Here is a 12001-nt window from a genome sequence, read left to right on the forward strand (position 1 = left end):
TTCTCGCTCCCGTTAAACTTAAGCGTGGACGGACTTGTTTACATGACGGTAACTGCGCCCTCCATCACCGCCACAATTTACTGTATGCTTTATTTTGTTGAACTTCATTAGGTTACACTTATGTGGTGATTTCGTTTTAAATTTGGTTGTTTTAGATCACAGTTGTGTGCTTTCTATCGACTCAAATTTCCAGACGATGTGTGTATCTTCTCGTGAGAGTACAACAAAGGTCTTATTTTCTTTTTAATTTTTACCACATATTTTTAAGTATGATAATGGTTTATTTATTTATTTATTTATTTTTGAACTTCACAGCCCTGTATTTCCATTTGGAATTTTTACCTACCTCGTCATTCATTTGCTGTGTTCTTCCCTTAGAAGTATTTAATTTTTATTAAATTATTTATTTATTTAATCTCGTTGAGAAAAATTCGTGTTCACAGAAAGAAATTATTCTTTCACTACCGAGGTGGCACACGCCAACACCGCGTTTTATCGGATTTCTGCCGTTCCTTCCCATATACTTTGCTGTTGCTATAGTGTGCACGAAGTCCCTTGAAATTTTAACCTATCTGCCACGATTATGCACCGGAGCAAAGAGATGCAATAAACCTATTTTTTCTTTCGGGGGGGGGGGAGTTGGGTTTGTGAGAAAAACCATGGATGAATTTTTATATATATTCCGTGTCACTGCGGTTAAATATATATTCTTTACATATTTCTTTACTTTGCCATGCTTTTCCTTACTTTTCAGTGCTTTGCCATGGTTTGGGTTGAAATTTCACTTTTGTAGTTAGAACAGTTTTGTTAAAAACGTGATTTGCAATAACAACAATTTCAAACATTAGCAAAAAGTAAAAATATTGGAATTTGCATTATTTCTGTATCAGCCACCTCGTGGCTAAGCCGTTAATATATGCGCTTCTGGCGTTAGGGATCCAAGTTTTATTCCGGCAAACAGCCTGGGTCGTTCGCCTCCCGTATTAAGCCAAATTTCAACTTTCTTGCACATATTTATTACTATTATTAGTATTATTATTAAAAATGAAATTAAATGAAATCTTCAAGATTTACGTCCCACAATTATGCTGGGATCAAGGTACACCTCATGTAGAAATTGCACTATTCTGGTTTGAATAGTTTCGTTAAAATAGTGGGAGAACGTAATTTACAAAAAAAAAAAAAAAAAAAAAAAAACGACCACAAGTGTGAGCGAAATGTAAAAGTTTTCCAATTTACTTTCTTACTCTGTTATTGCTCACCCATTAGCACAGAATAGTATCTGGTTAAGTGACATTTATGTTGCTTTACTTCTTACCGCATTTTTTAAACCTTATAAATTGTGACGGCAAGTGTGAGCATTTTGACGGCACGTGTGAGCATTTTGACGGCAACTGTGAGCATGTTGACGGCAACTATGAGCCTTATCTGCGCAAATATGAGAGTACTAATATTATACATATTTCAATGCACAGTGTTTAGGTACAGGTAGGCTGGTAATGTCACTAATCTATCTTTCGTCAAGATAGTGGAAAAACAGAATCTGGGATGACCGTCATTCCGAATGTGAAGGAATAAACAACAGTGTTGTTGTTTGCTCTCTCCCTACATCATTGTTCATTAATTGAAGCTGGAATGGATATTAGTGATTTCTTTTCATTATTTCTATGTTTATCCCCCCCCACACACACACACACTGCTCTAACGATTGTCTTATTTTTACGGTGCATGCCCACACATCTTCATTTCCAATAAACCTCGTTTTAGCCGGAAAATTTTCAACCCTCCGCTACATTTTGAACTGTAATAACTTTTTTAATTATTTATTATTATTATTATTATTATTATTATTATTTTTATCATTTTTGTAAATGTGAATATAAAAATTCCTAATAACCTACTGCGATATACTGTGTTTGCATATATTCCGTTTAGAAATATTACTATTCTAGTTTTATTGGTTTTTCTATTCGTAGTGGGAAGAAAATGATTTCAATTTCTCATCTATCCTTGCAGGTAGCGTTCAAAGCCCTTGACGGCCAGTGTGGTCTGTGCTTGCAGTAATATTTTCAACCTTCTGCACCAATTTGAAGTATATTTTCCTTCATAAAATTGGAGTTACTACAATTCTTTATATCAATTCCCGTGCACAGTATTTTCATACACTTTCTGTGCAAATTGCACTATTCTGGTTTGAATAATTTCCCAAAAATAGTGTAGAAACGTAATTTCAAACAAGCTTGACCACAAGGGTGAGCGAAATGTAATGGTATTCCAATTTACATTCTCACTCTCTTATAGTTCACCCATTGACGCAGAATAGTATATAGTTAAATAAATTTTATATTGTTTTCCTTTTTATCAATATTTTTCCTCGTCTCACCTTCCACCACAGTATCCACACATCTTTGCGGCAATCGAAACCTGTCTTCGCCGACAAAATTTTAACCCTCCGGTAAAAGAGAAACTGAATTTTCTCTGTTAGTAATTTGTATATACAAACTGTTTGTACGTTGTCGCATGTACTGTGTTTAAGTACGTCTTGTGTAGAACTTTCACTATTCTAGCTTCTACGGTCTCTTTACAATTGAGAAAGAACATGATTTTGTGTTCTCCTCTACACCTGCCGGCTGCGTTCGCAGTTTTCGACGGTCAGTGTGGCCTCTGTTTGCCGTCAAATGTTCAACCTTCTGTAACATTTTAAAGTTTTATATATATATGGCGATACAACAATTCTTTTTATGAACTTCAGTAGTAATGGCCTTACTTTGCCTAACTTTTTGGCCCCTGGGTCCCTGCCTCAGGACCCATGGTCCCTGGCCGGGGTCAATGACCTAGGGGTACCTAGGACCACCCCCTCTAAATTTTGGCAGGGGTACCATGGCCCACCCCTAAATTTTGGCAGGGGTACATAGGACCACCCCCCTTAAATTTTGGAAATTGCCAAATCTAAAAATTTGGTATGGTAGCCTAGGACCATAGTATGTACCTCTATTAGTATTGGGTGTCTATGTCGTTCCCTTTCATGGGTAAAAAATTGCCAAAAAGTCAAATTTTGGAGGTTTTTGACCTAATTTATCCCCTTGGATGAGGTGTTATTACCTTATATAGTTATATGGGCGTATACAGGGGTCCATTTCCTTTCATAAGACATGGGTACATTAATGCACCCCTTTAAAAATTTGGGAGGGGTACCTTGGCCCACCCCTTAAATTTTGGAAATTGTCCAATTTAAACATTTGGTATTATAGTATAGGACCCTAATATGTATTATGATAAATTTGGATGGTCCACCTCGTTCCCTTTTAGGGGTACCAAATTGCCAAAATATAAACGTAAGCAATACGTAGTACCACGTGTTTGGTTTTTGGTCGATTTTATTCCCTTTGATGAGGTGTTATTATCCTATATAGTTATATGGTCATGTATAGGGGTCCATTACCTATCATAAGACATAGGTACATTGGTGCACCCCGGGAGGGGTACCTTGGCCCACCCCTTTAATTTTTGGAAATTGCCCAATTTAAACATTTGGTATTATAGTATAGGACACTAATATAGATCACTATAAATTTGGGTGGTCCACCTCGTTGCCCTTTAGGGGTACAAAATTGCCAAAATTTTAGTACAACCACGTGTTTGGTATTTGGTCGATTTTATCCTATATAGTTATATGGGCGTATACAGGGTCCATTACCTTTCATAACATATGGGTATATTTGTGCACTCCTTTAAAAATTTGGGAGGGGTACCTGGGCCCATCCCTTAAATTTTTGGAAATTGCTCATTTTATAGATTTGGTATTATAGTACAGGACACTAATATGTATTATGATAAATTTGGGTGGTCCACCTCGTTCCCTTTTAGGGGTACAAAAATTGTCAAAATATAAACGTAAGCAATACGTTGTACCACGTGTTTGGTCTTTTGGCCCAATTTATCCCCTTTGATGAGGTTCTATTACCTTATATGGTTATATGGTTATGTATAGGGGTCCATTACCTTTCATAAGACATAGGTACATTTGTGCACCCCCGGGAGGGGTACCTTGGCCCACCCCTTTAATTTGGAAAGTGCCCAATTTAAACATTTGGTATTATAGTATAGGACACTAATATAGATCACTATAAATTTGGGTGGTCCACCTCGTTCCCTTTTAGGGGTACAAAATTGCCAAAATATAAACGTAAGCAATACGTTGTACCACGTGTTTGGTTTTGACCTAAGTTATCCTCTTGGATGAGGTCCTATTACCTTATATGGTTATATGGTTATGTATAGGGGTTTATTCCCTATCATAAGACATAGGTACATTTGTGCACTCCTTTAAAAATTTGGGAGGGGTACTTTGGCCCACCCCTTAAATTTTAGAAATTGCTCATTTTATATATTTGGTATTATAGTACTGGACCCTAACATGTATCATGATAAATTTGGGTGGTTCACCTCGTTCCCTTTTAGGGGTACGAAATTGCCAAATTTTAGTATAACCACGTGTTTGTTTTGGCTCAATTTATCCCCTTGGATGAGGTCCTATTACCCTATATGATTATATGGTTATGTATATTAGTCCATTCCCTATTATAAGACATGGGTATATTGATGCACCCTTTAAAAATTTGGGAGGGGTACCTTGGCCCACCTCTTTATTTTGGAAAATTGCCCAATTTAAACATTTGGTATTATAGTACTGGATCCTAACATGTATTATGATAAATTTGGGTGGTCCACCTCGTTCCCTTCCATGGGTACGAAATTGCCAAATTGTAGTACAACCACGTGTTTCGTTTTTGACCTAATTTATTCACTTGGATGATGTCCTATTACCTAATATGATTATATGGTCATGTATAGGGGTCCATTTTCTATCATAAGACATAGGTACATTGATGCACCCCGGGATGGGTACCATAGCCAATCCCTTAAATTTTGGACATTTTTTCAATTTAAGCATTCGCTATCATAGTACATGACCTCAATATGTATCATGATAAATTTGGGTGGTCCACCTTGTTCCCTTTCATGAGTAAAAAAATGCCAAAATATAAACAGAAGCAATATGTTGTATCACGTGTTTGGTTTTTGGTCCAATTTATCCCGTTTGATGCGGTCTTATACCGTATATGGTCATATGGTCATCTATATAGGTTCATTTCCTATCATAAGACATGAGTACATTGGTGCACCCTTTAAAAATTTGGGAGGGGTATCTTGACTCATCCACTCAGTTTTAGAAATTGTTTAATATAAGCATTTGGTATCTTCGTACAGGTCTTCAATATGTACCACTATAAATTTGGATGGTCCACAAAATCAAATTTCGGAGGTTATTGACCCCTATTTAGCACGTTATATGGTTTATTACCTTTATATGTTTATGTTCTCTTTTAAATTTGGGAATTATAAAATAACATAATTTGGTAAACGTTTTCTAGGACCCATTGGTGTTCCTCTTATGGCCAAATATTCAAAATTTAAAGGTTATTGACCGGCTTTATTATTAAATGAGTACAGGATTTATTACTTTTCCATAAGACACAGGTGTATTTGTGTATCAATCTTAAATTTTGGGAGGGGTACATTTCTTATTGTCATATCAATAATTGGTAATTGTTCTTTGGGTATCTCATTATGATCACGTGATCAGTTATTGACCTATGATGGGATTAGGAGTCCAGGACATTGGTACATTGAAACTTTGTACGATAATTTGAGAATTACGTCATTGGTATTGATTATTACAGCCAAATATAAACGTAAGCAATACGATGTACCACGTGATTGACCTTGATGAGGTAGTGTACAGGGATACATGGCTAACCTTATTGAATCTTATGACTCATAGTCTTAAGGGAATACATGCTACAACACTGGCAAAGTTATTGTTGATGCAATTTGATTGGTTGATCACTATCTTTCGTGCAATCTGATTGGCTGATCACTATCTTTCGTGCAATCTGATTGGTTGCTGATTTTCAAATCTTTGCTGCATTCAGTTTTATGTTTTGTTTAACATTTAAAAATCTTGGTTTCGTTCAACATTTTGCACTCACTGATAAATATGATCAAAACCGTTTATTTGGTAATCGAATAGTTAAAAACCGGATAACGTTTGACGGTTAACCGTGAAACGTAAAATTTTTTGTTTGAAAGTTTTTGTTTGAAAAAAAATTTGTTTGAAAATTTTGTTTGAAATTTTTTGTTTGAAATTTTTGTTTCAAAATTTTTTGTTTGAAATTTTTTTGTTTGAAATTTTTTTGTTGCAAAATTTAGTTGGAAAATTTTTTGTTTAAAAGTTTTTGTTTGAAAATTTTTTGTTTTCAAATTTTTTTTTTGTTTAAAATTTTTTGTTCGAAATTTTTGTTTTGAAATTTTTGTTTCAAAGTTTGGGTTGACATTTTTTTATAGATTGTGCACTCATTAATAAAGAACCGAACTGTTTAGAACAAAAACCTTTGTCAACATTTTTTTTTCATGATGCAATAGTACACGTCAGAACATGGGGCTGTACTTGAAATGAAAAAACACAAATCATTGAAATGGATCATTTTATTACACTCCACATACATCCATACCAGATAGTGGTTCTGGATATTGTCGATACAATGTATTTTGAACTTCTTGCACTAGTTTGTCTTTAGCATATAATTTTAATTCCAGTTGAAGTCTTTTAAGGTCTATTGCAATATCAATTGGTGGAAACTCAATGTCCATTTGATCACAAATAAACTGTTTATCAATACAGGTATGCACCCACGAACGATGTTGACAACCATCACAATATCTAGATACATGTTGTACAATATGCATAACACATTTTTCAAAATAGTACTTTTTCAGAAATATACTTGTTTTGTTGCACACTTCCACTGCATGTTTAACACACTGAAATACGCTTATAAATTTGTTCCATTCAGTTTCCGTTAGATACACCATGTTGCGAGGGACATGAAATGTACTCTTTTTACGTAACAGCACCATCTTCTCTTCGAGGACTGTACGCAGCACCACTTCATGATTTGAGCCTAATGATTTGACTATGGTCACATTTAGCTCATCATGAAAATAATCGTTCATTTGGTCGATTCGTGAACATAATATTTGCCATCCTTCACAGGTCAGTTGTACACCAAATTGTTCTGCTTTGCCCAATCGAATTACTGGTTCAAATGTTTTAGCACTGATACCAATCATCACATGCTTTGTTTGAAATATATTTATTGGATAATAGATTGCGAAGATGAACTCTTTATCGTTAGAAGTACACATCTTTCCTCCTGAAAAGCACTTGCTCAAATGATTTCACGGTATTGGTTGATTTATAGAACTACGACTGACGTCATTGGAAAGGAATGTGCTGACATTTGAATTCATGATTTCATCACAGTTACTGACGTCATGCCGAGCAACCACATTCATACAACTATGTCTGATGTGTTGATGTTTGAATTCATGATTTCATCACAATGGCTGACGAATCCGGCTGTGTACTAAATTCAAATTGATGACTTCGACCCAAGAGTCTTTTATAGCATAAAGATACAGATCCAGTATTTAAGAAACGGAGCAGTTCTTCTTGTTTTGATGCTTCCATGGGTAAATATCTTGCTGGTAAAATTATATTCTTATCATTTTCAAGCTTCACTACGATTCTTAATCCAAACTCTGTAGGGATCATTTGGCTAGCTAAGATTCTATAAGGTACATTATGTTGTAAATCAGTAATCTTGGTAAATGATTTCATCACATCACGTGTGTTTAGAAACTGCAGACAAGTAGCCATGATGATGTTATCATGAATACTAACGCGAACGATGATGCAAAACTGATGACGTTTCATTATCATGTTCTGACGTGTACTATTGCACCATAATGTTGCCAGAGGTTTTTGTTCTAAACAGTTCCGGTTCTTTACTAATGAGTGCACAAACTTTTAAAAATGTCAAACAAAAATTTCAAAAAAAAAATTTCAAACAAAAATTTTCAAACAAAAAAAAATTTGAAACAAAATTTTCCAAACAAAAATCTTTGAAACAAAATTTTGGAAACGAAAAAATTTTAAACAAAATATTGAAACAAAAATTTACAAACAAAAAATTTCAAACAAAATTTTCAAACAAAATTTTTTTCAAACAAAAATTTCAAACGAAAAGTTTCAAACAAAATTTTCAAACAAAAATTTCGAAACAAAAATTTTTAAACTAAAAAAAAATTCAAACCAAAGTTTCAAACAAAAAAAAAATTCAAAACTTTTTAAATGTTAAAACAAAACTGAATGCAGCAAAGATTTGAAAATCAGCAACCAATCAGATTGCACGAAAGATAGTGATCAGCCAATCAGATTGCACGAAAGATAGTGATCAACCAATCAAATTGCATCAACAATAACTTTGCCAGTGTTGTAGCATGTATTCCCTTAAGACTATGAGTCATAAGATTCAATAAGGTTAGCCATGTATCCCTGTACACTACCTCATCAAGGTCAATCACGTGGTACATCGTATTGCTTACGTTTATATTTGGCTGTAATAATCAATACCAATGACGTAATTCTCAAATTATCGTACAAAGTTTCAATGTACCAATGTCCTGGACTCCTAATCCCATCATAGGTCAATAACTGATCACGTGATCATAATGAGATACCCAAAGAACAATTACCAATTATTGATATGACAATAAGAAATGTACCCCTCCCAAAATTTAAGATTGATACACAAATACACCTGTGTCTTATGGAAAAGTAATAAATCCTGTACTCATTTAATAATAAAGCCGGTCAATAACCTTTAAATTTTGAATATTTGGCCATAAGAGGAACACCAATGGGTCCTAGAAAACGTTTACCAAATTATGTTATTTTATAATTCCCAAATTTAAAAGAGAACATAAACATATAAAGGTAATAAACCATATAACGTGCTAAATAGGGGTCAATAACCTCCGAAATTTGATTTTGTGGACCATCCAAATTTATAGTGGTACATATTGAAGACCTGTACGAAGATACCAAATGCTTATATTAAACAATTTCTAAAACTGTGTGGATGAGTCAAGATACCCCTCCCAAATTTTTAAAGGGTGCACCAATGTACTCATGTCTTATGATAGGAAATGAACCTATATAGATGACCATATGACCATATACGGTATAAGACCGCATCAAACGGGATAAATTGGACCAAAAACCAAACACGTGATACAACATATTGCTTCTGTTTATATTTTGGCATTTTTTTACTCATGAAAGGGAACAAGGTGGACCACCCAAATTTATCATGATACATATTGAGGTCATGTACTATGATAGCGAATGCTTAAATTGAAAAAATGTCCAAAATTTAAGGGATTGGCTATGGTACCCATCCCGGGGTGCATCAATGTACCTATGTCTTATGATAGAAAATGGACCCCTATACATGACCATATAATCATATTAGGTAATAGGACATCATCCAAGTGAATAAATTAGGTCAAAAACGAAACACGTGGTTGTACTACAATTTGGCAATTTCGTACCCATGGAAGGGAACGAGGTGGACCACCCAAATTTATCATAATACATGTTAGGATCCAGTACTATAATACCAAATGTTTAAATTGGGCAATTTTCCAAAATAAAGAGGTGGGCCAAGGTACCCCTCCCAAATTTTTAAAGGGTGCATCAATATACCCATGTCTTATAATAGGGAATGGACTAATATACATAACCATATAATCATATAGGGTAATAGGACCTCATCCAAGGGGATAAATTGAGCCAAAACAAACACGTGGTTATACTAAAATTTGGCAATTTCGTACCCCTAAAAGGGAACGAGGTGAACCACCCAAATTTATCATGATACATGTTAGGGTCCAGTACTATAATACCAAATATATAAAATGAGCAATTTCTAAAATTTAAGGGGTGGGCCAAAGTACCCCTCCCAAATTTTTAAAGGAGTGCACAAATGTACCTATGTCTTATGATAGGGAATAAACCCCTATACATAACCATATAACCATATAAGGTAATAGGACCTCATCCAAGAGGATAACTTAGGTCAAAACCAAACACGTGGTACAACGTATTGCTTACGTTTATATTTTGGCAATTTTGTACCCCTAAAAGGGAACGAGGTGGACCACCCAAATTTATAGTGATCTATATTAGTGTCCTATACTATAATACCAAATGTTTAAATTGGGCACTTTCCAAATTAAAGGGGTGGGCCAAGGTACCCCTCCCGGGGGTGCACAAATGTACCTATGTCTTATGAAAGGTAATGGACCCCTATACATAACCATATAACCATATAAGGTAATAGAACCTCATCAAAGGGGATAAATTGGGCCAAAAGACCAAACACGTGGTACAACGTATTGCTTACGTTTATATTTTGACAATTTTTGTACCCCTAAAAGGGAACGAGGTGGACCACCCAAATTTATCATAATACATATTAGTGTCCTGTACTATAATACCAAATCTATAAAATGAGCAATTTCCAAAAATTTAAGGGATGGGCCCAGGTACCCCTCCCAAATTTTTAAAGGAGTGCACAAATATACCCATATGTTATGAAAGGTAATGGACCCTGTATACGCCCATATAACTATATAGGATAAAATCGACCAAATACCAAACACGTGGTTGTACTAAAATTTTGGCAATTTTGTACCCCTAAAGGGCAACGAGGTGGACCACCCAAATTTATAGTGATCTATATTAGTGTCCTATACTATAATACCAAATGTTTAAATTGGGCAATTTCCAAAAATTAAAGGGGTGGGCCAAGGTACCCCTCCCGGGGTGCACCAATGTACCTATGTCTTATGATAGGTAATGGACCCCTATACATGACCATATAACTATATAGGATAATAACACCTCATCAAAGGGAATAAAATCGACCAAAAACCAAACACGTGGTACTACGTATTGCTTACGTTTATATTTTGGCAATTTGGTACCCCTAAAAGGGAACGAGGTGGACCATCCAAATTTATCATAATACATATTAGGGTCCTATACTATAATACCAAATGTTTAAATTGGACAATTTCCAAAATTTAAGGGGTGGGCCAAGGTACCCCTCCCAAAATTTTCAAGGTGTGCATTAATATACCCATGTCTTATGAAAGGTAATGGACCCCTGTATACGCCCATATAACTATATAGGGTAATAACACCTCATCCAAGGGGATAAATTAGGTCAAAAACCCCCGAAATTTGAATTTTTGGCAATTTTTTACCCATAAAAGGGAACGACATAGACACCCAATACTGATAGAGGTACATACTATGGTCCTAGGCTACCATACCAAATTTTTAAATTTGGCAATTTCCAAAATTTAAGGGGGGTGGTCCTATGTACCCCTGCCAAAATTTAGGGGGTGGGTCAAGGTACCCCTGCCAAAATTTAGAGGGGGTGGTCCTAGGTACCCCTAGGTCATTGACCCCGGCCAGGGACCATGGGTCCTGAGGCAGGGACCCAGGGGCGAAAAAGTGAGGCCAAGTGGGGCCCATACTACTACTTCCCTGTAAAGTATGTAGGTTCACGTCTTGCAGAAATTAAATTAATCGGGTACGAATAGTTTTCTTGCAATAGTACAAAAACTTAATTTGGAATAAAAATGACCACAAGTGTGAGCAAAATGTAAAATTCTTCTTATTTACTTTCTTACACTATTATAGGTCGCCCATTGAAAGAGTAAACTATATGGTGAAATAAAATTTATGTTGTTTTTCTTTTTATCACTATTTTTCTTCTTTTCATTTTCACTCACAATGTCCGCACATCTTGGCGGACAGCAAAGCCTGTCTTCGCGGACAAAATTTGCGGTGCTGCTTACAAAATGCCTACGTTTGAAAAGATATATCATGTCTCAATTGTACCTGTGAATTAACAACGATATGTTATTCGGTTCATCGACATTCACATTCCAACATATCTGTCATCAGTCACTTAGCTCATCCCTTAAGTACACGCATAAAAGAGGTCCTAATTTTCATGCT

Source organism: Thermobia domestica, chromosome 6 (genome assembly GCF_964235325.1).
Source record: "Thermobia domestica chromosome 6, izTheDome1.hap1.1, whole genome shotgun sequence".
Taxonomy (NCBI): Eukaryota; Metazoa; Arthropoda; class Insecta; order Zygentoma; family Lepismatidae; genus Thermobia; species Thermobia domestica.